Source organism: Periplaneta americana, chromosome 7 (genome assembly GCF_040183065.1).
Source record: "Periplaneta americana isolate PAMFEO1 chromosome 7, P.americana_PAMFEO1_priV1, whole genome shotgun sequence".
Taxonomy (NCBI): domain Eukaryota; kingdom Metazoa; phylum Arthropoda; class Insecta; order Blattodea; family Blattidae; genus Periplaneta; species Periplaneta americana.
This window is the reverse complement of record NC_091123.1, coordinates 51,188,570-51,204,734: the sequence shown is the minus strand read 5'-3', so window position 1 is coordinate 51,204,734 and position 16,165 is coordinate 51,188,570.

Genomic DNA, 16,165 nt, shown 5'->3' with positions numbered 1-16,165 from the left:
TTTATCTCCCCCATCAGAATGTTCGCTTGTAAGTGGCAATGGCGACAGTTTTCCAGGAACTCCTTTTGTTTGCCTTACCATTTTTATTTAATTTATTCTCCAGGCTTCATGCTGTAGTTTATGAATAGTCTTTTTAATATTTATAAACGACGTTAAATTCAAATTCAAAATGAAACTTATTCACTCTAAGCTTTCATTATATTTTCAATTTGATTCGATGTGGAGAAAATGTCACCTTTTCCTTAATTGTGGCAGTCATTCTGACAGTGTACACCAACTTAGTTAAATAAACCGAAAGAAGGGGAACGCTGAGTTACATAAACTTTATTTTGAATGGCGGCAGACGTTGGTGTGACGTAATATCCCGGTTCCGCGGACAGCCTAATTTAGTGCTGAAATTTTCCTTATATCCACGAAGACAATTAATCCACGTATTCGCCTGAGATTTCTTTTCTATAATCAGAGATTTATATCAGTAAAAAGAAGAATTCCTTCTCCTATACCATAAGGTGTGCAAAAATTATCGTTTCGGTTCCTTTAGGTCTTACAATGGTCTCTGCAATCTGGTTTAAAATATGTCCGTAAATTTTACTTTCGACAGAGTGAATAAAGGTCTAAGTTTATCTAACAATCTAAATAATTTGACTCAAAATATTTTCTTTGGAATTCCATATTTTTTACTATTTAAAGTCGGTCTTATTTCAGAGTCTCTCTATTTTTTTGGTAAGGACCATTTATAGGACCAGTTTCCATACTCTCTTTTGGCCATTTTACCGTCCGCTGGAAACAAAAACGCGAAGGTTGCGACCAATATGAGAAAATTATGTTATAGATATTGTTTGACCTACGTTCAGTGGTTCATGTTTGTGAAGAGTTCCATTAAAAAATCTGTGTAATATTTTAACGACTGGATGGCAAGATTTTGGATAAATATTTTGTAAATTTATTTGGCTAACCTTGAAAGGCGAGCGGAAAGAAAACTTTAAACCGTGTTATTATATTTGTAACAGTGCTATAGCGTTTAAGGAGAGTCATCAAGACCCGAAATGAAAAAAAATTGACATTTTTATTTTTTTACACTTTATGAAAGTATGGTTCATTCTGCTTAATGTGGCATTTGATTTTTTAAAATATTCGAATATTTATTACTTTAAGTATATTTTTAAATATAGTAGTGTATTTATGTTTTAGATAAAAAATTTACCACTTTTTACAAAAAAAGTATTATATCAGGAACTAATTGTCTTAGAAGGCTGTGGTTTGGCTTGTTTTGTAATACAATTAATGCTTTGTGAAGCGTGCCCATTTTAATTTACTAAAAAAAGATGTTTGAGAAGAAGAACTCAGAATACTAATGAATCGTTCGATAATGTTGTTTTGTGTAGTGTCCCAGAAGATGTGTTTGTTGACATGTCAACTTTCCGAAAAGAAATATAACATGACCCGAAAGAAAATCTGACATGACCCAAAAGAAAATATCTGCAGTGCCTGGGAAAAGTGACATGTCAGTTTCAACAAACCTTTTTTGATAATTTATTGACAACATACGGAACATCTGCTCGCTTGGAAAAAGAGACAGAAGTATTTCTCCCATTACAATAATTCATACAGAAAAAAATCAAATCGACATAAACCAGTGTAAGTTGTCAATAAATTATCAAAAAAGGTTTGTGGAAACTGACTTATGTCACTTTTCCCAGGCACCGCAGATATAACATGACCCAAAAGAAAATATAACATTATCCAAAAGAAAATATAATGTGATCCAAAAGATAATATAACATGACCCATAAGATAATATAACATGACCCAAAAGAAAATATGACATGATCTAAAAGATAATATAACATGACCCAAAAGAAAATATAATATTATCCAAAAGAAAATATAACATGATCCAAAAGATAATATAACATGACCCAAAAGAAAATATAACATGATCTAAAAGATAATATAACATGACTCAAAGGATAGGTTAATATATCATGATCCAAAAGAAAACATAACATGATCTAAAAGATAATATAACATGACCCAAAAGAAAATATAACATGATCTAAAAGATAATATAACATGACCCAAAAGAAAATATAACATGATCTAAAAGATAATATAACATGACTCAAAGGATAGGTTAATATAACATGATCCAAAAGAAAATATAACATGATCTAAAAGATAATATAACATGACCCAAAAGAAAATATAACATGATCTAAAAGATAATATAACATGATTCAAAGGATAGGTTAATATAACATGATCCAAAAGAAAATATAACATGATCTAAAAGATAATATAACATGACCCAAAAGAAAATATAACATGATCTAAAAGGTAATATAACATAACTCAAAGGATAGGTTAATATAACATGACCCAAAAGAAAATATAACATTATCCAAAAGAAAATATAATGTGATCCAAAAGATAATATAACATGACCCAAAAGAAAATATAACATGATCTAAAAGATAATATAACATGACCCAAAAGAAAATATAACATGATCTAAAAAATAATATAACATGACTCAAAGGATAGGTTAATATAACATGACCCAAAAGAAAATATAACATTATCCAAAAGAAAATGTAACATGATCCAAAAGATAATATAACATGACCCAAAAGAAAATATAACATGATCTAAAAGATAATATAATATGACTCAAAGGATAGGTTAATATAACATGATCCAAAATAAAACATAACATGATCCAAAAGATAATATAACATGATCCAAACAATCTCGATTTTCGTTAATGAGCTGTTGTATCTCAATTCCAAATTTTTGACGCTGAGATCTGTCGGTTGGCATGATTGATGTTATTCAAAATATTTTGGAAGGTGATCAGAGAGCGGTGATTCAGTTTTTAAAATCGGAAGTTCTGGTTCATCCTACCATGAGACTTATGATTTGTGGTATCCTTATAGCAAGTTCTAAAGGATCACAGATACAGATTATGGAGTGATTGCCACAGTGCTGAAATGGTTCAAGGAGCAACCACGGTCTTCTTTTCGCAGTCTGTATGCAACACTTTCTCTCATAATGGGCCATCTGTGTGAATGACTATGGAGACTTATTTTAAGGAAATATGCTCTATTTTTGTATCCAAATGACTGTATCCGACACCTCTTCATATATTGGAAAAGGCCTATGTGTACTTTTTCCAAGAAAATCTGCAGCATTCATGTATTCAGCTGAAGAAATCCGACGCCTCCTTATACACCCACACAAGGTGAAGACTGAATAAAAAAATATGTGGAAGGAAACCTACTGCATTTGTGTATCCTTAAACCCTAATCTTTCGATATATATCATACTTTCTATGCATCTTAATAAATAAGTAACTTTAGAACCAGCACGAACGGGTTTCGTTTTTTTACGCCTCTATAACAAAATAATGTCTTTATATTATTTGCTGAATATCTATTATATTCTGGTTGGTAACAACAAGTTATCCCTGTCTTCTTCCCAATCGACCTTGACCTACTCAGTGTTATGGTGTAACACTGCATATGTGCAGTACATGAGGAATGCTGATAACCAGCAACAATTAACACGTGCCACGTTTGTACATACAGTACGTCAATTTGGTTTTGTTTCTGTATTGGAATTCTGAGCCAGCAAGTTAGTAATTTGATAGTAGCTGTTCAATTCGGTTGCATATAATTATTGTTGTACCCTGTAGTGAGATTTTTATCTAGACAAATTGTAAGTGCTTGAATGCTTTGCATGTCTGTAGTAGGGAAATATGATAAGAAAAATAAGTTGCATATTTTGGAGCCTTACTCTGAATAAATTGCAGCATTTTGACGAGAGAAAAGTGAAATTAACAACGCAGTTGGAACAGTTGAGCAAGGCATGTCCAAATAAAATGGTTACAGCGCTTGCGTTCACAGTGACTCGCAGTCAGCAGTAATATCAATTAATGATAAATATAACACTAACATTATAGCCTCAGAGATAAGAACTTTAATAATGAAAAGTGTCGTCCATATTTGTATAACTTGGGTCAGAGGGCATATTGGGATAGTTGGAAATGAGAGAGCCGATGAATTGGCAAAGATGGCAGCCAACTCTGATGTGCCACTGTCGTACAATTTATGTCCGCTATTCTATATCAAAAAAGTAGCCAAAGAACATTATATGCAAGAATGGAACGAAAGATGGGTCAATAGTGATAAGGGAATTCTTACAAAAGAGCTATATTTTCCAACGGTCTATGATCGTAATAAATGTAAAATAATAACGCCAAATTTCGTACTGACACAGTTTTTGACTGGGCATGGAAAATTCGGGGAATACTTAAATAGATTCCATATTAAAGACGATGCAACTTGCATTTGTGGCGAGGAATCTCAAGATGTCAAACATGTATTATATGATTGTCCAGTCTTTTGCCGTGAAAGATACGAGCTTGAGTTGTTACTGAACACTTTAAATTATACATTTACCAAACCGTTAACCAATATACTTACCAACTCTAAATCATATAAGTATTTCATATCCTTCTTGAATAGAATATTTGTGAAACTGTAAAATGTTAAATTATTCCGGGGAAAAAAAATCATATTAGTTCTAATCAACTATAATGAAACTGTAAGTCTTCAATTTCACATATTATAATATTGTACTATTGGTTTTAATTTTTATTTTAATTATGCATTTGATTTCTAATTTTGAGCCATTTCTTGTAATACCTGATTATTGCCAATTGTTGTTACTAAATAATGTATTTAATTCTTAAATTTTAAGCCATCTCTTAGTATAGCTATTTATTGCTTCTAAAATAACATGTTCAATAGGTATTATATATATATATGTACATAAAATATTTCTTCCTATAACCATTAGATATAAATATAGAGATATGCCTTGAAGCTTTATGAAACGATCCATTCTTTCATTAAGGTGCATTCTTGTACAAAATTCATGTGAATTGTAACCTTGATAACAATTTTGTATTATAATTTTATTATTGTTTATTACTTATAAAATATATTTTGATGCCAACTACAACCCTAATATACCTCAGGGTGAAATAGGGTTTATTAAATTGGATAATAAAAAAAAATAAAAAATAAAGTGGCAAACCTCCAGACGGCTTCAACATGAGCTTTAGGTAACCACAAATGAACCAAAAATATTGGTATCTTAACCAAAAATGCCATAATCATAAACGAATAAAACAAATTATTAATATAAAAATTACTTACTAACAAAGAAATTGTGTAATAAACCCAAAAAATTATAAACATAAAATATACCAACTAATAAAGGAAGAGATTCCAATAAAGTATAAAATAATAAATAAATACCAGCCTAAACGAAAAATTAAAACACTATGATATCAGACAAGTGATGAATATACTGTAATATGCAAATATGATTCTTGAAGGAAGCACCTCGTTTTGAATATTATTTAAATTACAAATAATATAAATAATCAAACTCTAATTTTTCAAATTTACCAGTGTTATCGGTGATAACGAGTAATAACTTTCAAAGTTATATAAATTACAAGTAATGTCAATAATCTGACTGTATATTTATCAAACCTACCAATGTCATCTGCATCTGTGATAATGAATAATAACTATTAACATATACAGGGTGAACCGTAAGTAATGTTATTAATTTCAGGTTGTTAATCCTAGAGATATTTGAAACAAAAAATTTTAATACAATATATTTTGCTCGTTTTTTCTTCCTTAGAAAATGTTTCATATGAAACATTATAACGTGTTTTGGAAAAGTTATTGATTGAAATTACAATATTATCAGTCAAATTTAAGATACCAGTGTATTATGGTAATAAATGATTGAATCAATTTCATTTTTTTTTTTCATTTAAATGTGTAGAAATTGATCCGAACAAATTTAAATTAAACTTTTCGTTCTGAAAATGAATTTTACAATGTGCAACTCGTGATTTTTATGTTAACGCGCCTGCCAATCGAACTGTGCCTGTAACAAATGAGTGAATTTTTTTTATATTACAATAGAAAATTCACTATAAAATGAAAAATTATACACTGGCCATGAATATGTCATTAAACTTGTAAGTTGAATGAAGTAACTGTACCCTATTAGGATTCAAATGAACTGTTTATTATAAAGTGCTCACTACATTTACAATCAGATCTCATGCTTAACTGGAGAAGGTGTGACTACATAAATTCTTGTAACAAAGACACCAGAGCAGGTTTAGCCGTGGCTAAGATTGGGGGCATGGAAGGGTAATAAAATTGTCAACGAAGAAGGAGAGCGCCTTTGTCCGATTTGCAGAGAAAAGGACTCCTATAAACATATTTTATTAGTGTGTCGAATTGGAACATGTACGGAGAAAATATCTACCACCCTCGATGCCTCTATCTCATGTGGAATAGTGAATACGAACAAAAGATTGGCTTGTTCATCTTGAAGGCGAGAAAGATTAGAACTTCAGCTGTTGAAGTTTGTGACACGAAGTGAGGAAGGGATAATAGCATCTACCCAACTATACACTTTTATGTCTGTTTTAGGTTAGGATATATTATATAATATGTTTTGTGTGCCATTTCAATTTTAATGTGTGTTCTTTTAGAGAATTAAACGCAGAATAAATATGGGAAATGCGTGTTATTATTCGGTTGAGAAGCTTTTGTCATCTAGTCTGCTGTCAAAAAATATGAAAGTTAGAATTTATAAAACAGTTATATTACCGGTTGTTCTGTATGGCTATGAAACTTGGACTCTCACTTTGAGAGAGGAACAGAGATTGAGGGTTTTTGAGAATAAGGTTCTTAGGAAAATATTTGGGGCTAAAAGGGATGAAGTTTCAGGAGAATGGAGAAAGTTACACAACGCAGAGCTGCACGCATTGTATCTTTCACCTGACATAATTAGGAACATTAAATCCAGACTTTGAAATGGGCAGGGCATGTAGCACGTATGGGCGAATCCAGAAATGCATATAGAGTGTTAGTTGGGAGACCAGAGGGGAAAAGACCTTTGGGGAGGCCGAGACGTAGATGGGAAGATAATATTAAAATGGATTTGAGGGAGGTGGGATATGATGATAGAGAGGATTAATCTTGCTCAGGATAGGGACCAATGGCGGGCTTATGTGAGGGCGGCAATGAACCTCCGGGTTCCTTAAAAGCCAGTAAGTAAGTAAGTAAGTGTTCTTTTAGAGAGTAGTGGATATAATCATAGGTGGGGGTGGGGTGAAACCTACAAAGTAGGACTTGTTTTAGGTACAAAGCACGTACGGGCACAAGACCTGTGCATTGGATTTTAGAGAAAATTATGATAATATAAAAATCTGTATGTGTAATATTACTCAATAAATCCATCTATCTATCTATAATATTATTGGCTAAACGTAGTCACTCATGTTAACTGTATTAAACTATTTATGTATTTATATTTCAACATTTATTTTTTCCTGATTTTAAACTAAAATGATTTATATTGCTAATCAATAAAGTTATAAATCTAAACATTGCTGGTTAATAAAGCTGAATTGATCGTACTTTATAATAACATACCTTAAATATTTTTATCTTCTTATTACTCAAGGGAATATAATTCTTCTAACCACTGAGCACATAAAAGTTCGTTGAACTATTAGTATGTAGTTTGCGAGGGTAATTAACGAAAGATTTTGTGCCAAGAATTTCTTTATTATGTCTAATTATTTAAAACCACCCAGATACTGAACAAACATAGTACATTTTCCACGACCCGAGGATGAGAAGGCTTGTGGCGAAGGAGGTGGAGGGGTTGTCTCATACCATCCTTTCTTGCTGGCCTTAATAACCAATTATCATCCTGAACCACCTCAGAGCAAAACTCTTTCAAACTTCACTTAAAAACTTTCCTATTTTTTTCGCTCTTCCAAACAGCCTCAACTTTGTCGAAGAATCCATTACTTCGATAAGAAACTTTTGCGGCTCTGGTTTCCCTTCCCATCATGCAGCTATTGGGAACAAAATTGGTCTATATACTGTTGATTTAATGTTACCTTCTAGTTGTTCCAGATACAGGATCATTACTTAATTTAATATTTCTTTCAAATATAAAAATTGAAAACTTCATCCATGTTCTTATCTCAGATTCTCTTCTGTTTTATCTTTATAAGAAGTGAATGAAATCTTACGCTACGCGCTCAAGAGACTTTCTTCAGAATCTAGTTACAATATTTAGTCCTACTAACAAAGAAAATATTTTCCTTCAACATAAACACATTCTCAATCTAGTTACCAAACACACCAAAGTATACCTTTCGACTCCGAAGACATAGGATATATCATATCTCGCTATACTCTTTTTAATCGGTCATTTAATTAATGCTGTATCAACTTCGAGAATGTGTAGCGTTGGTAAAATTGGTGATAGCGACAGATGTTTTTCCTGCTGATACCGACGATTTCACATAAGTTTATCTGATATTCCCCTTACATCTAGCGATAAGCCTGCAAAAAAGTATATTCTCGTAATCATTCTAAGTCACATTAGAATTCATGCTCGAGAAATACAGAATTTTATTGTTATTGTTTTGGTTTACCGACTTATGGCTTGTGAACCGGCCAGCGCTTTTCTACCGTCTGCCGCCCACTTTGCTTCCAGTTTCCCCTTCACATTGGACGCGACCAAACGTGTTGTGCAATTGTGTTGTCAGATTGGGCGATATTTCGCCGTTTGGGCTACATAAACAGAGATTTTGTGACCTATTTTTTAAGAATTGCCGAGGGATTGTGGGCGGCGAACAAACTCTTTCCCCATGCTTCCACCCCTCTCTTCCCTAGTTCTGCATCTCTGGAGTAGTCCATTGCTGATAGGCACATTACTGATCCAATCCAATGAGTGACATGAAATATAAGACGTATCATTGTTGACACGCCGGAAGTTGTTTTTTAACCAAGATGGAGAGGTGGGCAAAAATAACTGGTTATTTTGATAACCGGTTATTTTCATACTGTTAACCGCTTAATTATTGGTTATTTTTGCTTGTCAGTTTAACCTGGTAACCGGTTATTTTCCTTAATAACCGAATGACCGATTATTTTTTAAAATACACACCAAATCAAATGTATTTTAAGTTTATCTCACGTTTAATGTCAGTCGAACACTGTTCTTATTTTGTACTATACAAATTGTCTCGTAGGCCATTCATAGATGGGGTAGACTATGCGTTACTGTTTTAATTACTTCATCTGTTCATAGATGGCAAAATGAAATTCGACTTCGAATCAATGTCAATAATACAGTATAATCACAGTCACGAAGCTAGAGTTTATGAAGGTACTAGGAAAAATAGACTATGCAGGTACTACTTCGCATTGTCTGTGATAAGGCGATAGTAGCGATCCTAGTGGTTAGCAACTATCTATGGATGCATATTTACTACGTTTTGAGCTTCGTGACTGTATATACTAGACTGTGGTATAATGCATATCTTATCGCATAGTCTGGTTGGCTTACAATATATATATATATATATCTCCGAATATTGGAGCATTTTAAATGGAAAAATAACTTTCTTTCTAATGTCATAGGTTATTGATACTATATATCAATGCCCCATTAGGTCTCTAGCTTCCCAATGGCGATCATTTTCACAGGTGGACTTCAGGGATGGATATTGTCGTAGATATTCTCTGTCCATACAACGAGAAACTTTGACTTCATTATTTATTGGTTATAGGAGAATAGATTACCCATCGAAATTCATCATAATCAAGATTATTATTGTAAAAATTATTTAGTTTGTGTTTATTTTTATTTATCTTATCTATAATCCAAAATGTGAGTGAAGTCATTAACGACATGCAGTTTCATAACCTCTTATTATTTTTTTGTATTTCGTTTAGGGATGTCATTGATGATCTCCAGCATCTAATGACATTCTTTTAACTATCTTGTGGTTGGTTTACATTATAGCTGATTGCAAATTGTTCTTTGATTTCTATTGCAAGTAACCTTTCATTTTGTTTTTTTCGGGCTAATTTGCTGACTTTAAAATACTAAAAAATAGTAAGCGGAAAACAACCGGTTAACCGGTTATTTTTTATCAGTTAATTTCCTTCAGATTAAATTAATTTTTAAATAACCGGTTAAGCGATAACCTGTTATTTTCGAATAACCTCCCATCCCTAGTGGCTATAAGTCAACAACAGTGTTCGTCATATAGCTCTTAACGGCTAAGAATATTTGCCCATTATTGTGGATATTCAATGCATTCAGTTTCTATTAGGGTTCGTAAGTTTTAAGTTAGCGGCAGTAGAAATGGCGAAAACTTAAAACTAACCAGTTGTATTTAGGCCTATGCCCTTTCAATACACCATAATAAACGTGTTTTGTTGTTATAAACGGAGTTTTATTGCACTTTCTACTGTTCTTGTAGGTTATTTCAGTTAATCCGGACTTTAGTTAAACCGGTCAACTTATCTCCCCAAACAGTCTGGACTAACGAGATTTTACTGTACTGCCCATGCCTCACTTCCTGAGCTGTTTCTTTGCGGGGCGAGAGGCAGAGGGGGTGTGTGGGAGGTCCTGGGTACCGCATGTGCCTACTACCCTGCGTTCAACACATCGGCCTTTTCAGGATTCCTTTTGTCAGCTATGGAGCAAGATCAGCCATGGACAAGCGAATGTATAGGCTGTCCCCTCACAAGACAAATTATGTCCTACTTATCAATTCCTGTAACTAAACACTAATATCAGTTGTAGACTAGAGTCTCTACTTGAGATTATCGACCTAATCGCGATTACGGTTGTCACATACACACATCCATAAACTCTTTCCTCTATGGCAATGTTCCTCAAACGTTTTTCCGCCGCGAAACCCCTTTTAATCTAAAGTGTAACTGCGGAATCCTTGTAATATTTTATTAGTTTTTAATAGTTAACAGACAAGTGAGAGCTAGTATCTCAGTAATTCTGTTCAGTGGGACGAATGTATTTGCTTTTTAAGCCTGCAATCTGGTTTTATGGCGGAAAGTTGTAGTCTCATTTATGCTATACTTCTGCATTTTGTCTTTTCGGTACCTTTGTTTTAGTGAACACTTACGCAGAGAATCCAGTGATGAAAGTGATAAGTATTATGGGTATTTTCCGTTTTAGATGTTCATTAGGCCTAAACATATTGTTATTACGCATATTATTGGAATATTATTATTACGCTTATTATTATTATTATTATTATTATTATTATTATTATTATTATTATTATTATTATTATCGGTGGTTTCATGTTATTATTGATTCATATGTTCGTAACATTAATATATTTTTATAGTAGCCTCTAAGTATAAAACAGCCACCGGAGCAGCCCAGTCGGCTAAGGCGCTTGCCTATCGATCCAGAGTTGCGCTCGGACGCGGGTTCGATTCCCTTTTGAGCTGATTACCTGGTTCGATTTTTTCCCGAGGTTTTCCCCAACCGTAAGGCTAATGTCATGTAATCTTTGGCGAATCCCCGACCTCATCTCGCCAAATACCATTTCGCTATCATCAATCCCATCGATGCAAAATAACCTAGTAGTTGGTACACTGTCGTTAAATAACCAAGTAAAAAAGTATAAAATAAAATTTAAAATCAAATCGGGCTCATGGAACCCCGGAACATACTTTGAGAAATGCTGCTCTATGGCAATACAGCAATTGTCCTGATTGAACGAAGAGTGGCCTAGTGTGTACTTACATCGCCATCGCCATCGCCATCGCCATCAGATATAATAGCGATAGTGGTAACCACGATTAGAGTATCCAGTATTATAAACAGTAAAGACCCCTACAATGGCATAGGATAATGTTTTCAGCACATGTAATATGCTGCCGTGCCACACGCTGGTGCCAGTCCGAGCAGACCTAAGAGGCGTGGTTATAAGCACTAGGGAATTCTCGGTTCAGGACGTGAGACACGGGCAGTACTTCCACATTTGTACCTAAATGGGCAGAGTAATAGTTTACGATTACTTCGGTACCGGGTTGGAATCCTAGCAATGAAGTACAGTGCGATCGAAAAGTCCCTCCGCAGCTCCATTAGTAGAATAATCCTGTAGAAAGTTGGCACTCTCTCATTCATTCCGGTTTGACAACTTCACACCTCCAGTCCATCATATGCTTAGCGGCCAGTGCTGCCACTTGAATTCTCTGCCTAGTAGATTCTCAGCTACACAAGAACTGCGGAGAGACTTCTTGATCGCACTGTAGTTGTATTTCTGGTGGACAAAGCCAAGGTTTCTAAAGTTTTTTCTCATGGTTCGCGCTTCCTTCCATCGTTCTACCGTCATTCCAATATCAATTACAATAATTTCAATAGCATTCACCCAAAACCACGCGCAATGATGGGAATGGTATATTGTTAATAGAGTACAGTGGAAGTTCTTACGTTCGACAGAAATCAAGTTCGACATCCTATAGTTCGACTGCAAACTTAGGAGAATTAGACGCTCCCCTATACGAGCAATAAGAAATGGGTTTGTCATTTGAATGGGAATTGGTTCTGTGTTTTGCAGTGATACTTTTGTTAAAGGAAAACAGAATATTTTATTGATTAGGACATTCATATTTAATCACTGATTTTAAATTAATGAACTCTTCTTTTTCTATTTGACAATTGTGCCGTTTGTGAGACGGAACTGTCGAAACCCACTGTGGTACCAGAAGCGCATACACAAGTCTCGGGGCAGGCAGGAAATGCAAGTACGTACTGTATTCGTTGATGGATAACCAATAAGAATTTGTATTCATTTCACTTGCCTCACCCACTACCCACTAAACTTTCAGTTCTGTTTTGTCGAACTTAGGAGAGTCCACTGTACTGACATTTTATCTGAGGAGGCTTAAAAAGGGGATTGAAGGGCACTAAAGTTGGACTCCACCGTGACCTAAGTTTGCAGGATGAATTGACAGTGTCACAACACAGCTCAGTGTTGATTTTTACAAAAGCGTGACTTTTCAGACTAAAAAATCAATCTCATTATGTAGAAAAGGTAAGGCACAATAGGTTGCAGTACTAGACTTTTAGCCATATCTCAATATTAATTATAAAGACAAAGATAAGAATAGAGAATCTGGTCTCCATTATTTGAGGAATGAAATTCTAAATTCTTAGCCAGAACAACTGCAACTTCAGTCGCAGAGTGGAATAAACGAATCCCATAATATTTGAACCAATTCCATTTATTTCTGAAAATAATTCAATGTGACATTTTAATGTCAACACACAGCAAAACGACAGCTAAAATTTACTACTATTCGGAAGCTGGTATACAATTTCAGCAAGTTAAATATATATGTGGCTAACAAAGAGAAAAAAGTAAAATTTAAAATGTAATATAGGTCACTTTTTATAGGATTCATGTCTGAATGCAGATTTCCAGCATCATTAGTTGCGAGCATACTGCCGAAGAACACCGTCCAGCTGGCAAGAAGAAGTTCTCTCTATCAGTAATAACTTACTGATCTGTCAGGCGCGGATGAGTAATGACCCTGCATCGTCTTTGTCTACAGCGCAATCCATTTCACAGTGCGTGGTGCTGCAGTACCAATCGCTGCGGACTCCCTCCTCCCGGGCCCCTCAACTTTATCATTAGGATCAGCTCATTTCAAAATTGCAACTCAGTTCTGATTAAAGGTTTTCTCTTCATCCATATAGAGCTAAAATCCCCTTTTTTTCCTTAAAAATTACAAAATTACAAATAATAATAATAATAATAATAATAATAATAATAATAATAATAATAATAATAATAATAATAATATAAAATTTACTTTGTCATACGTTAAAAATGTTAAAATTATTAAAAAAAAGGTATATACCTTCGACAGACGGCCCGTTTCGACGCTATGTGTCGTTGTCCTCAGTGTCTCTTGAACCACTGGTGATCTTGACTCTGCGATGTGCAGTTGTCGATGGTAGGGGTGGGGGTGTGTTGTTCCAATGGTGGGGGTTGGCTGTTTGTATGTTATGATGTATTATAACGTCAAATAATGTTTGCATATCGAACTACAGTTGTGTGTTAAGTATATATTGTGGATATGCTATTGTATTCTTATATATTTCGTACTGTTCTAGGATGTTTAACTGTGGACTTTTTGGTGTGATGTGTAAAATTTCCATATCTGTTTCTATATTATTGTAGTCATGATTATTGTTGATAATGTGATCTGCATAATTTGATGTGATGTAAGGTTTGGTTATAGCTTTAATATGTTCATTATATCTTGTATGAAAGGATCTTCCTGTCTGTCCTATGTAAAAATGTGGGCAACTATTGCATTTTAATTTGTAAACTCCAGTTGAATTATATTTATTTGAATGTTTAATGTGGTTATTTAAGTATTTCTGTGTTGTATTATTTGTTTTGTATGCAATTTTGTACTTTAGTTTTCTGAATGAAGTTGCAATTTTGTGGGTATTGGTATCGTGATATGTTAATGTTATGTATTTATTCTCGCGTGCTGTTTGTGTTGGTTTGTTCTGTTTTTGTTTTGCCTTTTTTATTAGTGTGTCTATTATGTTAGGTTTGTATCCATTGTCTTGTGCTATATATTTTATTGTGTTTAATTCTTCAGTGTAGTTATCATTGTTCATTGGTATATTAATTAATTTGTGTGTCATTGTACGGAAAGCTGCATTTTTATGTTTTATGGGATGATTTGATGAATTGTGTATATGTATTGTGGTTGTAGTGGGTTTTCTGTATATTTCGAATTCGTGTCTGTTATTTGTTTTGGTTAATATAATAATAATAATAATAATGATAATAATAATATGTGTCTCAGTGAAACTTACAGCAGAGTCCGTATAGGCTAGTTTCTATCTGATGCTTTTCCAATTCATTGCGGGTTAAAGCAAGGAGATACATTATCACTAAGACTACAAATAATGAAAGAATGTCCTAAAAACAATGCATTTATGGCCTAAAAAACTTTCAAAAATGCCCTTAAAAATGCCCTAAAAATTGTTCTTACGTAATTGGCTTAGTAGAAAAAGAGGTTTTGTACTACTTAATATTTAGACCAGTAATTAAATCAAATTCTACGAGTAGTACCAACGTTTAAGTTTATTTAATTTTACATAATTTTTTTTCTAAATGGTACACTTTAATTAATTATTTTACCTCATGTAATTTCCATGTAGCTCACCAGAAGGCCACTCTTATCCGGAATTAGCAGGTGTAGAGGAGTCTATATTGAAGGGGTGGTTGGAGTGTACTACGTTAAAATGGCAATATTTGTGTAGAAAAACGATCAAAATATTATACAAAATAATGGGTATTAGCCATCGTCGTAGCTTGTTCGGTTAAGGCACTTGCCTGCCAATCCGAAGTTACACTCGGTCGCGGGTTCGACTCCCGCTTGGGCTCATTATCTAGTTGGGGTTTTTCCGAGGTTTTTCCCAACTGTAAGACAAATGTCAGGTAATCTATAGCAAATCCTCGGCCTCATCTCGCGAAATATCATATCGCTAGCACCAATTCTATCGACGCTAAATAACCGCGTAGTTGATACAACGTCGTTAAATAACCAAGTAAAAAAGTAATGAGTATTAATGGACAAAATATGTAGACAAATATCAAAGGAAATAAATATTATTTTATATTAATAATGGCGATTTACGGCCAAAATTAAATGAAAATTCCTGCAATATATCAGAATAAAACAAAAGATGCTTTTATGAGTTGAAACGGGCAACAAATGCAAAAAAATGCTCTAACAAATATGTCTTAAAATAGTTTATCACATAACATATAAATACTAAAGGAGCTATGTTTCTGGCTTACTAGAAATAAGATCCAATTTCATCAAAATCCCAGCCCTAATTATCACCTTTACTTTTTAACTTCGCTCTAGAATATGCCATTACGAAAGTTCAGGATAACAGAGAGGGTTTGAAATTGAACGGGTTACATCAGCTTCTTGTCTATGCGGATGACGTGAATATGTTACGAGAAAATCTACAACGATTAGAGAAAACACGGAAATTTTACTTGAAGCAAGTTAAGCGATAGGTTGAAAGTAAATCCCGAAAAAACAAAGTATATGATTATGTCTCGTAACCAGAATATTGTATGAAATGGAAACATACAAATCTGAGATTTATCCTTCGAAGAGGTGGAAAAATTCAAATATCTTGGAGCAACAGTAACAAATATAAATGACAC